This window comes from Megalobrama amblycephala, linkage group LG23 (genome assembly GCF_018812025.1).
Source record: "Megalobrama amblycephala isolate DHTTF-2021 linkage group LG23, ASM1881202v1, whole genome shotgun sequence".
NCBI classification, from domain to species: domain Eukaryota; kingdom Metazoa; phylum Chordata; class Actinopteri; order Cypriniformes; family Xenocyprididae; genus Megalobrama; species Megalobrama amblycephala.
The window spans coordinates 3188268-3196341 of record NC_063066.1 but is presented as its reverse complement, the minus strand read 5'-3'; the positions used below and the strand labels follow the sequence as shown (position 1 = coordinate 3196341).

The following is an 8074-nucleotide window of genomic DNA, read 5'->3' as shown; positions in this document are numbered from 1 at the left end:
TAAAAAAAATGTTATTAGCATTAAATTAATGTCAGTATGAAATGGAAGTTGTGTCATTTCTTCGCTGATCTCATGTGAGTGACAGGTTGTCCTGCTCTCGCACAGTAAACACCTCATCAGAGAAGAGATTAAAGATTACGAGGGCATAATGATGTGCAGTAACGATATTGCAATATTCCATAAAAACAACAATTTTTACATTTTGATTTTGTGGTGACTGCATGGAAATTATAATTGAAAAAAAAAAAAAGAACAGTCTTTGGTTTCTCTCTTCTGCTATAATGACAGAAGCACAAGAGCTGCATGAACTGCACAGGTGTGTGTAAAACCTGATAATCTTCCCCTCCAGCATGATTTGAAAACGATGCAGCTTGTGCTTCAGTGAGAGTAAGAACAATCTAGCCATTTGTTCAAAGGAGCTGATCAGTGTCACAAATATTACTAGATTAGTGACAAATAGTAGTCAAACAGCAGAGCATGGCACTAGCAATGGCAAGATCATAGTTTCGATTCCCAGGGGATGCAAAAAATGTGAAGATTTACCTTGCATTGAATGCAATGTAAGTTGGATAAATGTTAATGTTTCTAACATTTCTATAACCATTCTGCCGCTCGTGGCCCCTTCAGTCTTCTGGTGGGTGACCCATAGGGCCAGTGGTTGACAGAAGGTGCTGTACTGTTCAACATCAGCTGCTTTGCAGTATTTTTAGGTCTGTCATCCCCTCATTCTGCCAGTGCTACACATCCCAGTCCAGAGTATCGTGTATTTAACAGTGCAGAACTTTAGAAGAGCACACAAAGCCATCATTACAAATCATTCAAATGCACTGGACACAAGGTATGTAGGTTTGAGCATTGCATTTACATTTTACTCCTTTTTTCAATGTATTCACTGTTGCAAAGTGACTTGTTTTGTGTTTCATAAACATTTTACCATTTAAATTTAAATGAAAAGCCTGTAATAAGTTATTTAACGGGATGTTCCATTGTAACTTACCCCAGTAAGTGTGACAATGCAATAAAAAACTCTAATATCATTGATATCGAAATCATCAGAATTCATCAGCCATCTGTATTTCTCTCTTAGTTGCATTAAAGAAAACGGGTGGAAGGGTGACTTTGACTTCTGACTGCTTTAAATGTGCATGACTCTCTTTCTCTGATTTCTAGAAACAAATAATTATGTATGCTCAGAAATACGTTCTCTTAAATATTAGATTTTTTTTTTGCTAGTAGTAGCTAAAATCAATTTATGTCACATTAAATACATGAAAGATATACTATTCTGGGTGCACACTATACCCAGATCTCTTTCGCTAGTCCAGTAATTGCCATACCTGTAAGGAGTGCATTTATTCATTACGCACTGAGTGAGATGGAGCTATCAAAGTGCCTTCAAAAAGACTTGATTACCACAGTACTGAAAGTGGAGTGTAATTGCACACATGTCTGAGAGCACCTGTCAGGTATATATGTAGGGACAAGAACATGGGTTTGTCACAATAGGGATTAGGGATTTCTTCTATGTGCCATTTACATAAGGCTTTTTTTGTAATTACACTTGATATAATTTCATATATATGATCTTTGTATGAAGAAAATGTGAATGCTTGCCTATTCAAAAATTAAGATGTAAATTCGCACCTGCAAACTCTGCGTTTGTTTTAGTTGGGCTCTTGACCCTTTTGTTTTAAAATAATTGCAATAGGGTTTTGCTGCAAACTCTCTCTTTTTTTCTTTGGTTTCTTGACTCATCTATTACAGAACTGTTCCATTTCCAAATGCCACCGTAAAACTTCAAAGCAGAAGATTAACAACAACTATTACTGCTCAGGCTTAGACATGAACACTTATTATAAAATCCTCAACAATATGAATTGATATGAAATGACAAAAACAAAATTTTTTATAAAATGATACATCTCAAACCTCACATTTCAGCCTAATAAATGATTATGTATGATATACACTGCCCTCCAAAAGTTTGGAAACACCCCTGGCAAAGTGTGGTTTTGGACGATAGCAGCATAAATCCTTATAATTGTTTAGTGCAAATACATTACAGTAACTTGACATTATCATTGAAGACCAGCAATAATAATTTTCATTTTGATTACATAATAATGCCAATATATACCTGTCAAAGTCAGGCATGCCCCTTTGCCAGCTGGTTTAAACTTGGCCCAGGTTTGTAATAGATTTTTGGGTCAGAACACCTTAATACCTTCAACAATTGATTGCCAATTACGTTTAGAATACAATGAACCAATCAGAACCCAGTTTAGGTCAGATAGCTGCTAATGCTGGATATTTTAATGAATTGAAAATTTAAGTTTTTTTCCATGTATAAACTGTTTATGCAATAAAATATGTTTTCGTAGTTTGTGTTGTCCCTTATCAGTGCAAAATTATAACAAATGAAAAAGGATTCATGCCAATATTGTCCAAAAATCCCCTATACTAGGGTGTTTCCAAACTTTTGGAGGGCAATGTATATAATTACTCTGAACAAAAACGAGCTTAATTAAAATCCGAATTCACTCTCTGACAGTAAGTGCCACTTATGGAAAAGTAGAAATACAGTGGTTACCCCTATACACAAAACAGCACTGCGTTTACAGAGTGGTGCAGGTATGACACCAGAACCCAGAAATCTAATTCGTCACTGGTTCCTTCGAGATTTTCCTGTGGAGTTTTATATTTTTCAATTTATAAGTTATGGCAAACATAACGATGATACTTTGACGTTTGTTCTACAATGTACCCTTTATTATATTCTTTAGATATGGTTCAGTCACTCTTTCAGTGCAAGCTTATTTGATTTATTTTCCCCGTTGTCATCATCCACCAGGTGAAAATAGCAAGTCTAATTGCTTAGAAAAGTAAAAGCTCACCTCTGCTCAACAAGCCTCACAGTTTGTATCATCATTCATGTCTGGAGTACAAGAGCACAAACAGTGAAGGACGTGAAGGAAAGAGGTTACTGGCATCTTACACGTGTCTGGTGTTGAAAGGCTTTGTTCACCTCTACACTGACCCCAGTGACCTTCACAGCTACAAAATGAACAACAGCATCTCCGAGGCATCAGGGGAGACCCGTGTTTACACTCTGACCTCACGGCTGACCCTGGGACATGAGCAACAAAGCAAACACAATTGCAAGGAAGCTGCGAAGACGACTCAATCTAAACAAGAACAGACTGAAGATATCCCAAAGGAAGATGCTGTCAGTGTAGTTCTGCATAAAGAGTGGAAGTTAAAGATTGGTGGGTCATCAATCACTGATGGCAAAACAGGTAGAATGACAGCAGGACCTCAATCGGTCAATGCAAAAGAGCCAATCAGGAGCTCTGTGTTTGAAAAATGGGAAATGATGGATAGAGATGAACAGAGGTCACTGGCTAAACGCCAACTGTCTGAGGACAGTAAAAAAATCTGTACTCATAGATTAATGAAGAGCACAGTGATGAAAGAGGAAGATTCGAGGAAGACATCAACCACTGCCTCAGGAAAACTAAGAAAACTTCAAAAGGACCTAATTCCGAACCCTGAGGTCTTCCGCAAGTTTGACGCACATGCAATCAACACTGGAAGAGAGGTGAGAGAGATCAGAAGTCTTTTGAGATTAGTTTGATATGCGTTTATTTGGATTTGTAATTTGCAGTTTAGAATCAAGCGGATCTTTTCGGTGCAAGCAATCACCCAGACAATCACGGAGGGGGCAATGGGTGATTTAGACAAACTGCGTGCCATCTGGATCTGGCTTTGCCACAACATTGGTCAGTATCAGTCTTTCTTTCATATGCACATACTCAAGGGCATTTTCCACATCTGCTTGCAACAGTTTGCTTTTTTTGATTGATTTAATTGTCCTTTTCCTCTAAACAATAAAAGCTTGATATAAATTGAGCTGTGATGCTGAAACACCATAGCAGGATTTAATTCACTATATCGGCTCTAAATTATTGGACCAGTATCGGATATTTCTGTTTATGATGTCCTATTCTGCTCATCTTATTAGAATCATCTGCCTTAAAATAATAATGATTGAATCACTGAATAGGAATCATTATTGTAATAAAGAAACAGACAGTATGACATGTGTTGGAACAACGCCCTAAAATGACCCAAGTTGGGTTGAAAATGGACAAACCCAGCGGTTGGGTTAAGTGTTTGCCCAACCTGATGGGCAGTTTTATTTAACTCAATTATTGCTTAAAAATGACTATATGTCTGGTTTAAAATTAACCTAAAATAGGTTGGAAATTAAAAATCAGACAAATAATTACTAGAGGCAACAATAATAATTAAAAAGTGAACATTTATTAATAAGCAATTAATTTTTTTTATTTTTTATTATTGTTTAATTGTTATTCATTAAACTCATTAATACATGTCTATTTATTAAACATATTAATAAACATTAATTTCCAACATATTTTGGGTTCATTTTAAGTAAGCAATATAGTAATTTTTAAACAATAGTTGGGTTAAATAAAACTCCCCAGCATGTTGGACAAACATTTAACCCAACTTCTGGGTTAAAACAACCCATTCACTGGGTAAGATATTTTTGATAAAATCCGATGGCTTTTCGAATCAGTGATTCAGAGCGTGTATCAATTTGCCAAAGTCATGTGATTTCAGTAAACGAGGCTTCGTTCCGTCATAAGTGTTTCGAAACATTTCGAAATTTCAATAGTTCACGTGGCTCCGAACCACTGATTCGAAACAAAAGATTTGTAAAGCTTCATGAAGCAGTGTTTTGAAATCGCTCATCACTAGATATTGTTGAATAAAGTCATTATTTTGTTTTTTTGGCACACAAAAAGTATTCTCATCGCTTCATAACATTAAGGTTGAACCACTGTAGTCACATGAACTTAAATATGTCTTTAGTAGCTTTCTGGACACTGAAAGTGTTAATTACCTTGCTGTCAATGAAGGCCTCACTGAGCCATCGGATTTCATCAAAAATATCTTAGTTTGTGTTGTACAAAAGTCTTACGGGTGTGGAATGACATGAGGGTGAGTAATTAATGACAGAATTTTCATTTTTGGGTGAACTAACCCTTTAAAATGACCCAAGTGCTGGGTTTGTCCATTTTCAACCCAACTTGGGTTGTTTTTAACCCAGCATTTTGTAGTGTGTACCATTAGCTGATGTATGAAAAAAAATAATTCTGAATGTTTAAGTGGCAGAACTTGAAAAGTTCATGGAAAACTGTCTGATTCGATAACACTAAGTTATTGTTAGGAGATACTGTTTTGTCTGTTACCTGTAGAGTATGATGTGGAAGGATATCTGGGCCTCACTGAGAAGGTTTGCTCACCTGAGCTGGTCATTTTGACCGGACGAGGTGTGTGCTCTGGTTACTCCAGCGTCTGTTTAGAGATGTGCAGGTAAGCAATTTAGAAATGAGTATAGATGGGGGTATACAGAACTGTTTTGACACTCTACACTTAAAAAGTTATACATGTTATAGTGTTAGATAACAAATTATCAAACCAAATCGCAAGACAGACAGTACATTCTTCCATCAAAACATTTCACACATTTAGATTATACAATATAAAACAAGACATATACTGTTTAAAAATAAGATAATAGATCATTTTCATATTATGTGATGACCCACACACCTGTGGTTATTCTGATTGACAACTGTATGAACTTGTGGGAACTGTACAGTACATCTGAAAAAAAAAAAAAAAAAAAAAAACACTTAAAACTCATTACATTAATTGTTCTGAGAAAAACTCCAGCATCATTTGTTTGCTACAGAGCCCCTAAAGTGACATTTTTAATATTTCAAGACTTTTGCATAATGCACGAGAAGGTTTTCGCACATGCATGTGAAACTGTCATTGTGATGCTTGTAAGGTTTATGTTTTCTCCATCTATGCGCTAAAATGTTGTTGTGCATTCATTGATTGAAGATGTTAGACCAGCTAGAGTAATTAGCTATCTGTTCAGAATCTATGCCAGCATATCAATCCATTAGAGAAGACATAGGCTATATTCAATTATATGTATGAGAGAAGAAAATCTCTATAAAATATGAAAAGAGATATAAAATCTGGCTTACACAGGAGTTAAAGGATGAAATAGCAGATCAGTTGGTAAAATAATCAACGATACTGAGTTTAAAGTATTTGAAAAAACTAAATTAGATCAATAATTAAACAAAATATTCAAAAAGAGTGGCAGTGGTAATGACCAATACCCCTAAAGAAGAAGAAAATATTTTTGTTCAATAAAATTGTGATGCCCAGTGTTGAGGTTTCGGACTAATACACACTTTTTTTGCATGCAGTCTGTACTGCAACAACTTGCCACACTGAATTTGAATGATGGTCTAATCCCACTATCTGTTCAGGGAAGCTGGTATTGAGTGCAGAGAGGTGTCGGGTCATGGTAAAGGCGTTGGTTACTGGCAGGGTCAGACTTACCAGAACACTAAATCCAGCCACATGTGGAATGCAGTGTTTCTGGATGGATACTGGTACTTGCTGGATGCCTGCTGGGGCGCTGGAAGAGTGGACCTGGACAACAGAGCATTCATAAAGAGGTGAGACAGGATTTTTACATATTATATATTAATTTCAGATGTACAGTTATATACACATTACTGCATGCTGTGATCATGACAATCACATGCTGCATGTCTAAAACAGAAATACAATTTCAGATATGAGGAGTTTTATTTCCTGACGGACCCTGAGAACTTCATTAACTCTCACTATCCTGATGAGGAGGAGTGGCAGCTCTTGGAGAGCCCCATTGAGCTTGAAGAGTTTGAGAAGAGGGTGCTGAAAACTTCTGAGTTCTACAGGCTGAACTTAACCCTCATTCACCCAAAACACTTCCTGATAGTTACAGGTGACTCATTTCAAGTTCTTAGAAAGGAACTCTAAATTTCTGAGAAATGGTAAAACTTTAAGGACTAAATAGTAATTAAACAATTTAATGTAAATTATAAATAATTATATAATTTTTAAACAAATATCACGAAATATATTTTTGTTTTAAAATAAAAAATAAAAATAAAAAATAAAATGTTTTTCTGCCCAGCCACACAACATTTTACAACCTGAAGTAACACCTGAAGTAACATCTCTATCATTTTTTTTTTTTTTTTTTTTTTTTTTTGCATTTTGCATTTTGGTTGTACTGCATAACTTTGGTAGTTTTGTATTTTATTCCTAACAAACAATAATAATGATTATGCCAGACTACTTAATCAAAATTTATTCAAAAAATAAATAAATAAATGAACCCAAAAATGAAAATTATCCCATGATTTACTCACCCTCAAGCCATCCTTGGTGTATATGACTTTCTTCTTTCAGTCAAACACAATCAGAGTTATATTAACCCTTATAGGGTCTTTGGGGTCTGCACAGACCCCAAACGACGTTTGCTCAAATAAAATAAAATGTTCTCTTTGTCCAAATGACATGAAACTTTGTACAGTTGTTAACACTTTCTAGATCTACAAAGAAAAAAAAATTCTCTCCCATTATAAAGCTTGGAAGAGCCAGAATATTTATTAATATAACTCTGATTGTGTTCGTCTGAAAGAAGATAGTCATATACACCTAGGATGGCTTGAGGGTGAGTAAATCATGGGACATTTTTGGGTGAACTATCCCTTTAATGAGGCTTTTTTCTTCTTCTTCTTCATTATGATTGACCTTGACATTACTTTATGCACCAAAAAAAATTAATTCAGAAACTAAAAACATGCTCATCATAAAAGAGTTCTATGTTTGATTTGCATCTGTAGTGTATTCTTGAATAATCTACTAGATGAGTTTCATGTCATTGATTAATCAATTGATGTACTGCTGTGAGTAACTGACACCTTTACCATTCAAATGCCACAGAGAACGGCGAGGCGACGGTATTGATGAGTTTCCCTCAGCCTGTCGATTTCACCTATCAGATTTCCCAGCCTAGTGGCAATGAACTACAACAGCTGAGCAACTCCACCGGCCTCCTCACAAGCACCCGGCACAGCATGGAGCTGCGCCTCATGCCCACAAAGTCTGGCACATATGAGGTCAGGGT

General features: G+C 35.9%; 1 long non-coding RNA gene across 1 annotated transcript; it reads right to left on the bottom strand.

Moving 5' to 3' along the window:
• Nucleotides 1-5113: 5113 nt before the first annotated feature.
• Nucleotides 5114-6871, bottom strand: LOC125258714. The gene is made up of 3 exons (XR_007182674.1): nt 6454-6871; nt 5644-5697; nt 5114-5385 (listed from the first exon to the last, which is right to left on the bottom strand). It is a non-coding gene; the product is annotated as an uncharacterized LOC125258714 (long non-coding RNA).
• Nucleotides 6872-8074: the final 1203 nt, after the last annotated feature.